The following is a 16,331-nucleotide window of genomic DNA, read 5'->3' as shown; positions in this document are numbered from 1 at the left end:
CCAAACACTCACTCGCTCACACACCCAAACACTCACTCGCTCGCACACCCAAACACTCACTCGCTCGCACACACAAACACTCACTCGCTCGCACACCCAACCACTCACTCGCTCACACACCCAACCACTCACTCGCTCGCACACCCAAACACTCACTCGCTCACACACACAAACACTCACTCGCTCGCACACCCAACCACTCACTCGCTCGCACACACAAACACTCACTCGCTCGCACACCCAACCACTCACTCGCTCACACACCCAACCACTCACTCGCTCACACACCCAACCACTCACTCGCTCGCACACCCAAACACTCACTCGCTCGCACACACAAACACTCACTCGCTCGCACACCCAACCACTCACTCGCTCACACACCCAACCACTCACTCGCTCGCACACCCAAACACTCACTCGCTCGCACACACAAACACTCACTCGCTCGCACACCCAACCACTCACTCGCTCACACACCCAACCACTCACTCGCTCACACACCCAAACACTCACTCGCTCACACACACAAACACTCACTCGCTCACACACACAAACACTCACTCGCTCGCACACCGAACCACTCACTCGCTCACACACACAAACACTCACTCGCTCACACACACAAACACTCACTCGCTCGCACACCCAACCACTCACTCGCTCACACACACAAACACTCACTCGCTCACACACCCAAACACTCACTCGCTCACACACACAAACACTCACTCGCTCACACACCCAAACACTCACTCGCTCACACACCCAAACACTCACTCGCTCACACACCCAACCACTCACTCGCTCACACACACAAACACTCACTCGCTCGCACACCCAACCACTCACTCGCTCACACACCCAAACACTCACTCGCTCACACACCCAAACACTCACTCGCTCACACACACAAACACTCACTCGCTCACACACCCAACCACTCACTCGCTCACACACCCAAACACTCACTCGCTCACACACCCAAACACTCACTCGCTCACACACCCAAACACTCACTCGCTCACACACCCAAACACTCACTCGCTCACACACACAAACACTCACTCGCTCACACACCCAAACACTCACTCGCTCACACACACAAACACTCACTCGCTCACACACCCAAACACTCACTCGCTCACACACACAAACACTCACTCGCTCACACACCCAAACACTCACTCGCTCGCACACCCAACCACTCACTCGCTCACACACCCAAACACTCACTCGCTCACACACAAACACTCACTCGCTCGCACACCCAACCACTCACTCGCTCACACACCCAACCACTCACTCGCTCACACACACAAACACTCACTCGCTCACACACACAAACACTCACTCGCTCGCACACCGAACCACTCACTCGCTCACACACACAAACACTCACTCGCTCACACACACAAACACTCACTCGCTCGCACACCCAACCACTCACTCGCTCACACACACAAACACTCACTCGCTCACACACCCAAACACTCACTCGCTCACACACACAAACACTCACTCGCTCACACACCCAAACACTCACTCGCTCACACACACAAACACTCACTCGCTCACACACCCAAACACTCACTCGCTCACACACACAAACACTCACTCGCTCACACACCCAAACACTCACTCGCTCGCACACCCAACCACTCACTCGCTCACACACCCAAACACTCACTCGCTCACACACAAACACTCACTCGCTCGCACACCCAACCACTCACTCGCTCACACACCCAACCACTCACTCGCTCACACACACAAACACTCACTCGCTCACACACACAAACACTCACTCGCTCGCACACCGAACCACTCACTCGCTCACACACACAAACACTCACTCGCTCACACACACAAACACTCACTCGCTCGCACACCCAACCACTCACTCGCTCACACACACAAACACTCACTCGCTCACACACCCAAACACTCACTCGCTCACACACACAAACACTCACTCGCTCACACACCCAAACACTCACTCGCTCACACACCCAAACACTCACTCGCTCACACACCCAACCACTCACTCGCTCGCACACCCAACCACTCACTCGCTCACACACCCAAACACTCACTCGCTCACACACCCAACCACTCACTCGCTCACACACCCAAACACTCACTCGCTCGCACACCCAACCACTCACTCGCTCACACACCCAAACACTCACTCGCTCGCACACCCAACCACTCACTCGCTCACACACCCAAACACTCACTCGCTCACACACACAAACACTCACTCGCTCGCACACCCAACCACTCACTCGCTCACACACCCAACCACTCACTCGCTCACACACACAAACACTCACTCGCTCACACACCCAACCACTCACTCGCTCGCACACCCAAACACTCACTCGCTCACACACCCAACCACTCACTCGCTCACACACACAAACACTCACTCGCTCACACACCCAACCACTCACTCGCTCGCACACCCAACCACTCACTCGCTCGCACACCCAACCACTCACTCGCTCACACACCCAACCACTCACTCGCTCACACACCCAACCACTCACTCGCTCACACACCCAACCACTCACTCGCTCGCACACCCAACCACTCACTCGCTCACACACCCAAACACTCACTCGCTCACACACCCAACCACTCACTCGCTCACACACCCAAACACTCACTCGCTCACACACCCAACCACTCACTCGCTCGCACACACAAACACTCACTCGCTCACACACCCAACCACTCACTCGCTCGCACACCCAACCACTCACTCGCTCACACACCCAACCACTCACTCGCTCACACACCCAAACACTCACTCGCTCACACACCCAACCACTCACTCGCTCGCACACCCAACCACTCACTCGCTCACACACCCAAACACTCACTCGCTCACACACCCAACCACTCACTCGCTCGCACACCCAACCACTCACTCGCTCACACACCCAACCACTCACTCGCTCACACACCCAAACACTCACTCGCTCACACACCCAATCACTCACTCGCTCACACACCCAACCACTCACTCGCTCACACACACAAACACTCACTCGCTCACACACCCAACCACTCACTCGCTCACACACCCAAACACTCACTCGCTCGCACACCCAACCACTCACTCGCTCACACACCCAAACACTCACTCGCTCACACACACAAACACTCACTCGCTCACACACCCAAACACTCACTCGCTCACACACACAAACACTCACTCGCTCACACACCCAAACACTCACTCGCTCACACACCCAAACACTCACTCGCTCGCACACCCAACCACTCACTCGCTCACACACCCAAACACTCACTCGCTCACACACCCAAACACTCACTCGCTCACACACCCAAACACTCACTCGCTCACACACACAAACACTCACTCGCTCACACACACAAACACTCACTCGCTCACACACCTAAACACTCACTCGCTCACACACCCAACCACTCACTCGCTCGCACACCCAACCACTCACTCACTCAAACACGCACCCACTCACTCACTCAAACGTGCACCCGCTCAGCCACTCGTTTATCTATCCACACAACACAACCACCCATCCATTCACTCGCCCAAAACACTCGCCCACCAAACCGCTCACTCACTCAAACGCGCACCAACTCATCCACCCAAACATTCACTCGCCCAAGCACTCACCCAAACACTCACCCATTCACCAACCCAAATGCTCACCCCCACCTGCTCACCCAACCACAACTCACTCATTCACTCACGCACTCACCCTCTCGTCCATTGAGTCACCCACTCACTCACTCACCCAACCACTCACTCATCCCCCCCCTAACCGCTGACCCACTCACACCCCCCGCCCCCCCCCCCCCTACTAGAAGGGGGCAGGGTAAACCCGAGTGCCACGTGCTTCTCTCTCTGTCGCCAAAACTATATTTCACGGTGCGGTGCAGAATGTGAACATTCTGTGAAGATGGTGACGACGACGACGACGATGATGATGATGGTGGTCGTGGTGTCGGTGAAGGCGTGGGGAGCGGTTAGCGCTGCGCTACGAACCCGGCGACCCGAGTTCGATTCCCGCTCACGGCCAACACCCAGTGACGATTATCTAAACCGGTCTTGGGCCTCCCCTAGGTCGACTCGGCCTCAAATGAGTACCCGGTGCGGTGTGTCGTAAACATCGGCACTGGGGAGACAAAGGCGGCCGGGCGTGGTGCTGGCCACCCACCCCCTCGTGTGCCGTGTCGGCCTTCAAAGGCACTACTCGTTAATGGCACTGGCCCCGACAGTCTGTTCAGGTTGTTGGGGCAAGTGCCGTTACTCAAATTGTAAATGTTGTGGATGTATTCTCCAACGCCCCCTGGTGTGCTAACTGATTGATGCGTCGTTTACGTGACAAAACCCTTGTTGGCTGTGTCGGGTGGTGGAGGGTTACGACCAGAGGTCGCAACCGGGTACCCGATACCCGTACCCTACCCGATACCCGGCTACCCGTACCCGGCCAGGTACAGGTACGGGTACCCGTTTGCGACCCTGGTGCGGCCGTGTACGGGTACGGGTAGACCGTGAGTCACTGGTGAGTCACCGTTTGTCACTCATTTCGGGTAGGGTACGGGTAGGGAACGGGTACCCGTACCCGGTCAGGTACGGGTACGGGTACCCGTTTGCGACCCTGGTGCGGCCGGGTATGGGTACGGGTAAGGAATCAAAACCCGTTTGCGACCTCTGGTTACGATACATTTATATTGACGCGATCAAACCCAAAAACCTTTGCGAGCGGTGATGGTGTTTACTGTGAATGCTGATGTGCTCATGGTATTGTGGTGGTGGAGATGGTGATGGTAGTGGTGGTGGTGGTTGGTGATGGTAGAGGTGTTGGTGCAGATGATGATGATGTTGATTATTTGCGGTGGTGATGATGGTGGTGTGTGATGATGGTGGTGGTGTGTGTGTGTAGTTGGTGATGGTAGAGGTGTTGGTGCAGATGATGATGATGTTGATTATTTGCGGTGGTGATGATGGTGGTGTGTGATGGTGGTGGTGTGTGTGTGTAGTTGGTGATGGTAGAGGTGGTGGTGCAGATGATGATGATGTTGATTTTTTGCGGTGATGATGGTGGTGTGTGATGATGGTGGTGTGTGTGTGTAGTTGGTGGTGGTGGTGGAGGTCACGGTGTTTAGGTTGGCAATGGCAGTTGTGTCGGTGGTGGTGATTGTAGCGGTGGTGGTCGTGATGGGAGTGAAATTAATCGTGATGGCAAGTGCTGATGGTGACGTTGCTGCTGCTTCTACTGCTGCTGTTACTGCTGCTGCTGTCACTGCTGCGGCTACTACTGCTGTTACTGCTGCTGTTGCTGCTGCTACTGCTGCTACTACTGTTACTACTGCTGTTGCTGCTGCTGTTACTGCTGCTGCTGTTACTGCTGCTGCGTCTACTGCTGCTACTTCTACTGCTGCTGTTACTGCTGCTGCGTCTACTGCTGCTACTTCTGCTGCAGCTACTTCTACTGCTGCAGCTACTACTACTGCTACTTCTGCTGCAGCTACTTCTACTGCTGCAGCTACTACTACTGCTACTTCTGCTGCAGCTACTTCTACTGCTGCAGCTACTTCTACTGCTGCAGCTACTTCTGCTGCTGCTGCTTCTGCTGACGCAGCGCGGTATCACGCCAGCCCCGGTCTCCAGCAGCAGCAGTAGAAGCAGCAGCAGTAGAAGTAGCAGCAGCAGCAGCAGCAGTAGAAGTAGCAGCAGCAGCAGCAGCAGTAGAAGCAGCAGCAGCAGAAGCAGCAGCAGCAGCAGAAGCAGCAGCAGCAGAAGTAGCAGCAGCAGCAGCAGCAGTTGTGAACTTTCCGTGTGAAATTTCATGCCTCCGCTAGAAAGCCGACGGACTGACGCACGGCGGAGCGCCGCAGATCGCCGGGAAGCACCGGGGGAGTGAACCGCGACATCCCGCCCCCCCCTCTCGCTTGGCCACCCATTGCCAGCTCGCCCATCCAACGTCCGCCCAACGTCCGCCCAACGTCCGCGCGCTGCGCCGGCGTCACCGAGGCAGCCGCCCGCGTGAGATGCGCCGCGCCATCCGGCAGCCGCCCACCGTGCTCCCGTCTGATCGCCGCTTCTGATCGGCGGGCGAGCGAGCGGAGCGCACGAGGAGAGCGTGGAGAGCAGACGAGCGAGGGGGCACGGATTGGCAGCCACCCACCGCCACCGCCACCACCACCACCACCCCCCCGAGTCGAGCGCGGAGTCTGACTTCCACCCGCGTCTTGCTGCTCCTCCTCCTTGCTCCGGAGGTACGTGCCTACGGCGGATCGATTGAGGTTTATCGGCGGCACCACGACCACCCACCACCACCAACCCCGCCGCCACCACCACCACCACCGCCACCACCACCACCGCCACCACCACGACCACCACCACCACCACCCCGCCGCCACCACCACCACCACCGCCACCACCACCACCGCCACCACCACGACCACCACCACCACCAACCCCGCCGCCACCACCACCACCACCGCCACCACCACCACCACCACGACCACCACCACCACCGGCATCATCGTCATCAGCAGCTGCAGCAGGAACATCACCATCATAAGCAGCATCAACAGCAGCAGTATCATCATAAGCAGCAGCATCATCAGCAGCAGTATCATCATAAGCAGCATCATCAACCGCAGCAGCAGTATCATCATAAGCAGCATCATCAACCGCAGCAGCACTAGCATCATCATCAGCAGCAACATCATCATCGGCAGTATCAGCAGCAGGACCATCAGCAGCAGCAGCATCAGCATGAGCATCATCATCAGCAGCATCAGCAGCATCAGCATCAACAGCAGCAGTATCATCATCATCAGCAGCAGCATCAGCATGAGCATCATCAGCAGCATCAGCATGAGCATCATCATCAGCAGCATCAGCAGCATCAGCATCAACAGCAGCAGTATCATCATCATCAGCAGCAGCATCAGCATGAGCATCATCAGCAGCATCAGCATGAGCATCATCAGCAGCATCAGCAGCATCAGCATGAGCATCATCATCAGCATCAGCAGTGGCAGCATCATTATCAGCATGAAACCCACACAGGCGTCCGTGATGTTTTCTGGAATTTCGCAGGGTACCGCGACCACCACCACCGCCGCGCGGCAGCACAGGGGCGGCTCTGTGCGTGCTGGGGAACGTAGATTAATGTTGGGCCCAGGTGGCTGACCAGTGGCCAAGCTGGCATCTCGCCATCGGAAGAGTTGCAAGTTCAAATCCCAGCCACGGTGGCCAGGAGATGTTAACTCCCTCGCCCGGTATGCAGGAGGTCGTGGGTTCGATCCCGATCCTGATGCCTGCTGCTGTATATTTGGAGTTTGCATCTCTCTCTCTCTCATCATCATCATCATCATCACGGTGGCTAGGAGATGTTGACGACCTCGCCCGGTATACAGGAGGTCGTGGGTTTGATCCCGACCCTGATGCCTGCTGCTGTATATTTGGAGTTTGTGTGTCTCTCTCTCTTATCACCATCACGGTGGCTATGAGATGTTAACCACCTCGCCTGGTGTACAGGAGGTCGTGGGTTTGATCCCGACCCTGATGCCTGCTGCTGTATATTTGGAGTTTGCGGTGTTTCCCTCTCTCTCTCCCAGTGGTCGCGTGAATTTTTCTCCGGGTCCTCCGGTTTCTTCCCTCCGCATTTAGAATCAGCGTCACCACGGCGTGTTACAGAACATTTGGCTGCCGCTATAAATTTCCACACGACGACGATGACGATGTCGCTTCGTTGAGCCACGATTCGCGATCGCCAGTTCGCTCCTGAAGAAGAGTTGCGTCGATCAATCGGGGGTGGACTAACCTGGTAAAATAAAACGTTCAGTAGTTGAGTTAAGTGTGTTAGGACCTGATAATTGGTTTTTTACCCTTCTATCTGGCAACAAAACTAACACCTTTTTTTACAAGGAGTCATGTTTGCATAGACCGCAATACCTGCAGTCATAATGCAAACAAAAAACACACAACTCTGATAATGTATGTGCACTGTCCTTGAAGTTGATTGGTCCACACCCGAGACAGCTTTCCTTAGAGCCCAGTCTCACATGGGTTGGACCAGATAACGCCAAAAGGCGGACCAATCAACTTCAAGGACAGTGCATACATTATCAGAGTTATGTTTTTGTTTGCATTATGACTGCAGGTATTGTGGTCTATGTAAACATGACTCTTTGTAAAAAAAAGGTGTCAGTTTTGTTGCCAGATAGAAGGGTAAAAAAACAATTATCATATTTTTTACTGGCAAATGAGGTTCCAATGGTGTGTTAGGACAATAAAGCAGAGATGATAGGTCCTCTTGCAATTCTATACAAGTCTGTGTGAGACTCAGAATATCCATTCCCACTTCTTCAGCAGACCTGGTTAAAATAAAAAGTTTATTTTAATAGTTTCTAGTGCAGGCAGTCCTCGACTTGAGAACCAGCTTCCGTGAAACATTATCGTTTTGAACATCGACTTAAAACACGGCACTATTTTTGTTCAGCTGAGCAATCCCTCCGCGAGACGTAAAGAGTGGGTCTCATGCTGGTGTCTGTGTGTGTGTGTCTACGATTGAGTCTGTGTGTGTGTCTGCAAGCGTGTCTGCGAGTGTGTGTCTGTGTGTGCGTGTCTGTGTGTGTGTGTGTGTGTCTGAGAGTGTGTCTGCGAGTGAGTGTCTGTGTGTGTGTGTGTCTGCGAGTGAGTGTGTGTCTGTGTGTGCGTGTCTGTGTGTGTGTCTGCGAGTGAGTGTCTGTGTGTGTGTGTGTCTGTGTGTGTGTGTCTACGATTGAGTCTGTGTGTGTGTCTGCAAGCGTGTCTGCGAGTGTGTGTCTGTGTGTGCGTGTCTGTGTGTGTGTGTGTGTGTCTGAGAGTGTGTCTGCGAGTGAGTGTCTGTGTGTGTGTGTCTGCGAGTGAGTGTGTGTCTGTGTGTGCGTGTCTGTGTGTGTGTGTGTGTCTGCGAGTGAGTGTCTGTGTGTGTGTGTCTGTGTGTGTGTGTCTGCGATTGAGTCTGTGTGTGTGTCTGCAAGCGTGTCTGCGAGTGTGTGTCTGTGTGTGTGTGTCTGTGTGTGTGTGTCTGCGAGTGAGTGTCTGTGTGTGTGTGTGTGTGTCTGTGTGTGTGTGTCTGCGATTGAGTCTGTGTGTGTGTCTGCAAGCGTGTCTGCGAGTGTGTGTCTGTGTGTGTGTGTCTGTGTGTGTGTGTGTGTCTGCAAGCGTGTCTGCGAGTGTGTGTCTGTGTGTGCGTGTCTGTGTGTGTGTGTGTGTCTGCAAGCGTGTCTGTGTGTGCGTGTCTGTGTGTGCGTGTCTGTGTGTGCGTGTCTGTGTGTGCGTGTCTGTGTGTGCGTGTCTGCGTGGGGAGCAGTAGTGCAGCGGTTAGCGCGCTGCGCTATGAACCCGGCGACCCAGGTTCGATTCCCGCTCATGGCCAACACCAGTGACGATTATCTGAACCGGTCCTGGGCCTCCCCTTGGTCGACTCAGCCTCAAATAAGTACCTGGTGCGATGCGTAGTAAACATCGCCACTGGGGAGACAAAGGCGGTTGGGCGTGGTGCTGGCCACCCACCCCTCGTGTGCCGTGCCGGCCTTCACAGGTGCTCGCCAACAGCACTTGCCCCTACAGTCTGTGAAGGCTACACGGGGGAATCTTTGTCTTTGAGCGTGTAAATACCACGGATTAATTATATTGTCTTCCGACTTACGAACAGTTTGACTTACGAATGGGTCCCGGGAACGAATTGTGTTTGTAAGTCGAGGATTGCCCGCCCCCTGAGTCGAGTAGCAGCAGTAGCAGCAGTAGCAGCAGTAGCAGCAGTAGCAGCAGTAGCAGCAGTAGCAGCAGTAGCAGCAGTAGCAGCAGTAGCAGCAGTAGCAGCAGTAGCAGCAGTAGCAGCAGTAGCAGCAGTAGCAGCAGTAGCAGCAGTAGCAGCAGTAGCAGCAGTAGCAGCAGTAGCAGCAGTAGCAGCAGTAGCAGCAGTAGCAGCAGTAGCAGCAGTAGCAGCAGCAACGTCACCATCTGCATTTGCCATCACAATTAATTTCACTCCCATCACCACCACCACCGCTGCAATCACCACCGCCGACACAACTGCCATTGCCATCAACACCGCCACCATCATCATCAACACCGCCACCATCATCATCAACACCGCCACCATCATCATCATCAACACCGCCACCATCATCATCATCAACACCGCCACCATCATCATCATCACTGCCAATCATCATCAACATCAACATCATTTCCACCTCTACCATCACCTCCTGCAGATGTAGATGCCACTGGTTCTTCACGTTCTGCAGATGTAGATGCCACTGATTTTTCACGTTTTACAGATGTAGATTTCACTGGTTCTTCACGTTCTACAGATGTAGATGCCACTGGTTCTTCACGTTCTGCAGATGTAGATGCCACTGATTTTTCACGTTCTGCAGATGTAGATGCCACTGGTTCTTCACGTTTTACAGATGTAGATTTCACTGGTTCTTCACGTTCTACAGATGTAGATGCCACTGGTTCTTCACATTCTGCAGAAGTAGATGCCACTGGTTCTTCACGTTCTGTAGATGTAGATGCCACTGACTCTTCGCATTCTGTAGATGTAGATGCTACTGGTTCTTCACGTTCTGTAGATTTAGATGCCACTGGTTTTTCACGTTCTGCAGATGTAGATGCCACTGGTTCTTCGCATTCTGTAGATGTAGATGCTATTGGTTCTTCACATTCTGTAGATGTAGATGCCACTGGTTCTTCACGTTCTGCAGATGTAGATGCTACTGGTTCTTCACGTTCTGTAGATGTAGATGCCACTGGTTCTTCACGTTCTGCAGAAGTAGATGTCACTGGTTCTTCACGTTCTGTAGATGTAGATGCCACTGACTCTTCGCATTCTGTAGATGTAGATGCTACTGGTTCTTCACGTTCTGTAGATTTAGATGCCACTGGTTTTTCACGTTCTGTAGATGTAGATGCCACTGGTTCTTCGCATTCTGTAGATGTAGATGCCACTGGTTCTTCACGTTCTACAGATGTAGATGCCACTGGTTCTTCACGTTCTGCAGATGTAGATGCCACTGGTTCTTCACGTTTTGTAGATGTAGATGCCGCTGGTTCTTTGTGTTCTACAGATGTAGATGCCACTGGTTCTTCACGTTCTGTAGATGCCACTGGTTCTTCACGTTCTGTAGATGTAGATGCAACTGGTTCTTCACGTTCTGCAGATGTAGACGCCACTGGTTCTTCACGTTCTGCAGATGTAGATGCCACTGGTTCTTCACGTTCTGCAGATGTAGATGCCACTGGTTCTTCAAATTCTGTCGATGTAGATGCCACTGGTTCTTCACGTTCTGCAGATGTAGATACCACTGGTTCTTCACGTTCTGCAGATATAGATGCCACTGTTCTTCATTTTCTGCAGATGTAGATGCCACTGGTTCTTCATGTTCTGTAGATGTAGATGCCACTGGTTCTTCACGTTCTGCAGATGTAGATGCCACTGGTTCTTCACGTTCTGCAGATGTAGATGCCACTGGTTCTTCACGGTCTGTAGATGTAGATGCCACTGGTTCTTCTCGTTCTGTAGATGTAGATGCCACTGGTTCTTCACCGTCTGTAGATGTAGATGCCACTGGTTCTTCTCGTTCTGTAGATGTAGATACCACTGGTTCTTCACCGTCTGTAGATGTAGATGCCACTGGTTCTTCACGTTCTGCAGATGTAGATGCCACTGGTTCTTCACGGTCTGTAGATGTAGATGCCACTGGTTCTTCTCGTTCTGTAGATGTAGATGCCACTGGTTCTTCACGTTCTGTAGATGTAGATGCCACTGGTTCTTCACGTTCTGCAGATGTAGATGCCACTGGTTCTTCACGTTCTGCATATGTAGATGCCACTGGTTCTTCACGTTCTGCAGATGTAGATGCCACTGGTTCTTCACGTTCTGCAGATGTAGATGCCACTGGTTCTTCACGTTTTGCAGCTGTAGATGCCACTGGTTCTTCACGTTCTGCAGATGTAGATGCCACTGGTTCTTCACGTTCTGTAGATGTAGATGCCACTGGTTCTTCACGTTCTGCAGATGTAGATGCCACTGGTTCTTCACGTTCTGCAGATGTAGATGCCACCACCGCCATCTATTGTGCGGGGCGGTCGAACTTACGACTCTCGGTCCGAACAGACAACTGGACATACGGACCAGGTTTGTTTGTATCTCTGAAAGTTCGTAAGTCGTATGTTCGTAAGTAGAGGAGTCCCTGTACGATAATTTTTTATTTTTATTTACCAGGTAAGGCCCACTGAGCGCTACAGTATAGCTCTTTTTCAGACGCGACCTGGCCACAAATTCAAGCTCATAAAAGTGGCTTCATCGTGTGGAAATGTAGAGCAGCCAAATACGCGTGATGTTGATTTTAAAATTGGAGGGGAAAAACCGGAGAAAAATCTATGCGACCACGGGGAGCGAGAAAGACACGCAAACTCCAAATATACAGGAGTGAGGCTTGGTGATCGAACCCACGATCTCCTGTATACCAGGCGAGGTAGTTAACATTTCCTAGCCACCGTGATGATGACGAGAGAGAGAGAGAGAGACACGCAAACTCCAAATATACAGCAGCAGGCGTCAGGGTCGGGATCGACCCCACGGCCTCCTGTATACCAGGCGAGGTAGTCAACATCTCCTAGCCACCTCGATGATGATGAGAGAGAGAGACACGCAAACTCCAAATATACAGCAGCAGGCATCAGGGTCGTGATCGAACCCGCGACCTCCTGTACACCAGGCGAGGTAGTTAACATCTCCCCACCGCGGATTCCATATGCGCTCGCCCACCACTTGCTCGTTAATTAATCGTCGCTCGTTAAGCGATGACGACGACGGTGACGTCACTCCGTCTAGCCGAGCTGCGGCGTTTGACGTCACCCCTCGAATGCGAGCGGCAAATGGTCACGCAACTCCTGCCTGCAACCGGTTGCAGGCAACTCCTGCCTGCAACCGGTTGCAGGGGATGGCCGCGAGAGAGCGGCTCGATTGCGTGGATTATCGTTTAGGCGCGGGACCCGCCTTGAGCAACTGGTTGCAGGCAACTGCTGCCTGCAACCGGTTGCAGGGGACAGCCTCGAGAGAGCGATTCGGATTGCGTGGCTTATCGTTTAGGCGCGGGACCCGTCTTGAGCAACCGGTTGCAGGCAACTGCTGCCTGCAACCGGTTGCAGGGGACGGCCTCGAGAGAGCGGCTCGGTTGCGTGGCTTATTGTTATGGCGCGGGACCCGTCTTGAGCAACCGGTTGCAGGTAACTGCTGCCTGCAACCGGTTGCAGGGGACGGCCGCGAGAGAGCGATTCGGATTGCACGCAACCGAATTGTGCGCAGCTGGGCGGGCTGATGTGGACGTGGCTTTGAGCTCTTTATTTTTCCCTCTCTTTTTATTTTTTATTTTTTTATTTTTTTACGATCAGTGGAAACATGAAGATGCTCGGTGTAGTCGGCACTTTGCTTCGTGCATCATTTCGTAATTTTTTTTTTAAATTTGTAAACTTTGCTTTATGTAAAGCCCCACCTCTCGCTCACTCTCTCTCTCACTCTCTCTCTCACTCTCTCTCGCTCACTCTCTCTCTCCCCCGTCTCTCGCTTTGTTTTTAATGCGATGAGCTATAAAGCTATTTTTATGCTCACACATGTCCAATACCGAAAAGGCAAACAGCTCATATTCTTAGGTTTTTTTTCGGTAAAGTCACGTAGGTAAAAAATTAAAATTATTTTATTTTACTTTTATTAATTTACATTTTTTACCTACATGGTGACTTTACCGAAAAAACCTAAGAACATGAATCCTTGCAGTCACGACAGCTTCAAATCTAGAAGCAAACAGCTCACTTCAACAAACATGAAGGCCCACTGAGCTTTTAACTTATTTTTCACGAGCCGAGGTCCTCCACCGTTACGAGGTCGCCAGAAATCGTCCACCCACCCCCCTCGTCCACCACCCCCCCCCCCTCGTTAACCCACCCCGCCCCAGTCAACAACAACTCATCACTGAGTCTCAAGACTCCCGCTCAGGAGGATCCTGATCTATCATTCTGTCTCCCTCTCTCTCTCTCTCCCTGCCTCTCTCTTTTTATTTTACGATGCAGAGGAACCAAGAAGATGCTCGCTGTAGTCGGCACTTTGCTTCGTTCATCATTTCGTTGTTTTTTTTTTCAATTCTTTGCTTTATGTAAACCCACCCCCTTTTTAAATGAAAGATTTCACAAAATATTTCTCGCTCTGCTCTCCTTACCCCCCCCCCCTCTCTCTCTATCCCCTCTCTCTCTACCCCCTCTCTCTCTACCCCCTCTCTCTCTATCCCCTCTCTCTCTACCCCCTCTCTCTCTACCCCCTCTCTCTCTATCCCCTCTCTCTCTACCCCCTCTCTCTCTACCCCCCTCTCTGCCCCCCCCTCTCTCTCTACCCCCTCTTCTCTACCCCCTCTTTCTCTACCCCTCTCTCTCTACCCCCCCTCTCTGCCCCCCCCTCTCTCTCTACCCCCCTCTCTGCCCCCCCCCTCTCTCTCTCTACCCCCCTCTCTGCCCCCCCCCTCTCTCTCTACCCCCTCTCTCTCTCTACCCCCTCTCTGCCCCCCCCCTCTCTCTACCCCCCTCTCTGCCCCCCCCCTCTCTCTCTACCCCCCTCTCTGCCCCCCCCCTCTCTCTACCCCCTCTCTCTCTCTACTACCCTACCCCTCCCCCTCTGCCCCCCCCTCTCTCTACCCCCTCTCTCTCTACCCCCTCTCTCTCTCTACCCCCCTCTCTGCCCCCCCCCTCTCTCTCTCCCTGTCTCTCTCTCTTGCCCTGTCTGTCTCTCTCTCTCCCTGCGTCTCTCTCCCTGTCTCTCTCTCGCCCTGTCTGTCTCTCTCTCTCCCTGCGTCTCTCTCCCTGTCTCTCTCTCGCCCTGTCTGTCTCTCTCTCTCCCGCACATGTGCTTTGGATGAGTGTCGGATTTACAGCACATTGTGATTTTCGCTTGTCGTTTTTTTTTTAGTCTTTCAAACTGCGATGTCAAATCTTGTTTGGAATTTGACGGACCACATCCCACTCCCCGCGCCCACCTTAAAATACCTCCCCGATGGCAGCAGCGATGTCACCTACGGCTTCCTAGCCGGTCCCAAAACAAAACCGAAATTGCCATATATCCGGTGGGGGCGGGTTCTGATTACGAAATAAATAAATAAATATCCCCCTAAAATGAATCCCAAAATGTGGAGCCGGGAGGCTCCTGTCGATCGCCTGGATGAGGCTCATCCCGTGGACCGTCCTGGCCGGATTGTAGTCGTCCCCTAAGCTTCTGCAGGTGACGGAGCCTCTCGCTACGAGGGGAGTTCAACCCGTGGCCCTGAGAAAGCCGGTTGTGGGGGGGGCTGGTGGGGGGGTGTGGTGGTGGTGGGGGGGCTGGTGGGGGAGGTGGTGGTGGGGGGGGGGCTGGTGGGGGGGGGTGTGGTGGGGGGGGATGGTGGGGGGGAGGTGGTGGTGGTGGGGGGGCTGGTGGGGGAGGTTGGTGGTGGGGGGGGCTGGTGGGGGGGGGCTGTGTGGGGGGGGGGGTGTGGTGGGGGGGGGCTGGTGGGGGGGAGGTGGTGGTGGGGGGGGCTGGTGGGGGGGACTGGTGGCGGGGGGGGGGCTGGTGGGGGGGGGACTGGTGGTGGGGGGGGGCTGGTGGTGGTGGTGGGGGGCTGGTGGGGGGGGGGCTGGCTGGGGGGGGGTGGTGAGATAGCGGAGACTTTGTGTGACGACCAGGCTGCCGCTGCTGTGACTTGCGCCCAGGGGCGTGCGGTGAACTTGGCTTCGCGTGGCCTTGAAGTGCACCTAGCCTGGCACAGGCGCCGTGGCGACGCCGCCGGTTGTTGCTGCTGCTGCTGAACTTCTTCCGCGCCCTACGTGGCCGACCGTGTGCGGTGCGGACGGGCGACGGAGCTCTCTTGGCACCGTCTGGAGGTTGAGTCGACCTAGAGGAGGCCCACGAGCGGAAATCGAACTCGGGGGGTCGCCGGGTTCGTGAGAGCGGCGCGCCAACCACGCTCCCTCCCACACTGTGTGTGCGTGTGTGTGTGTGACTCACACACACACATTCACACACGTACGCACGCACGCATGTACACACACACACGTGCACACACACACATACACGCACGTACGCACACACACACACACATGCACACACACACATACACGCACGCACGTGCTCACACAGCACGCACACACATGCACACACACACACGCACACACACACATGCACACACACACACGCGCGCACACGTGCGCGTCGCTGCGTAATCTCTAATCTCTTCCG

General features: G+C 54.1%; 1 protein-coding gene across 5 annotated transcripts in view; it reads left to right on the top strand.

Moving 5' to 3' along the window:
- The window catches only part of LOC144950158 (muscleblind-like protein 2), a 96,844-nt gene that overhangs the window by 20,357 nt on the left and 60,156 nt on the right, over nucleotides 1-16,331 (top strand). For 4 of the 5 annotated variants that reach the window (XM_078880225.1, XM_078880224.1, XM_078880223.1 and 1 more), the window contains exon 2: nucleotides 5,863-6,279. The gene's annotated coding sequence lies outside the window, so the exon portion shown is untranslated. The remainder of the gene's footprint in view (nucleotides 1-5,862; nucleotides 6,280-16,331) is intronic. The other variant, XM_078880222.1, reaches the window with a different exon arrangement.

This window comes from Lampetra fluviatilis, chromosome 56 (genome assembly GCF_964198595.1).
Source record: "Lampetra fluviatilis chromosome 56, kcLamFluv1.1, whole genome shotgun sequence".
Classification (NCBI taxonomy): Eukaryota; Metazoa; Chordata; class Hyperoartia; order Petromyzontiformes; family Petromyzontidae; genus Lampetra; species Lampetra fluviatilis.
The sequence above is the reverse complement of the archived record's forward strand: the minus strand, read 5'-3'. Positions and strand labels throughout refer to the sequence as shown.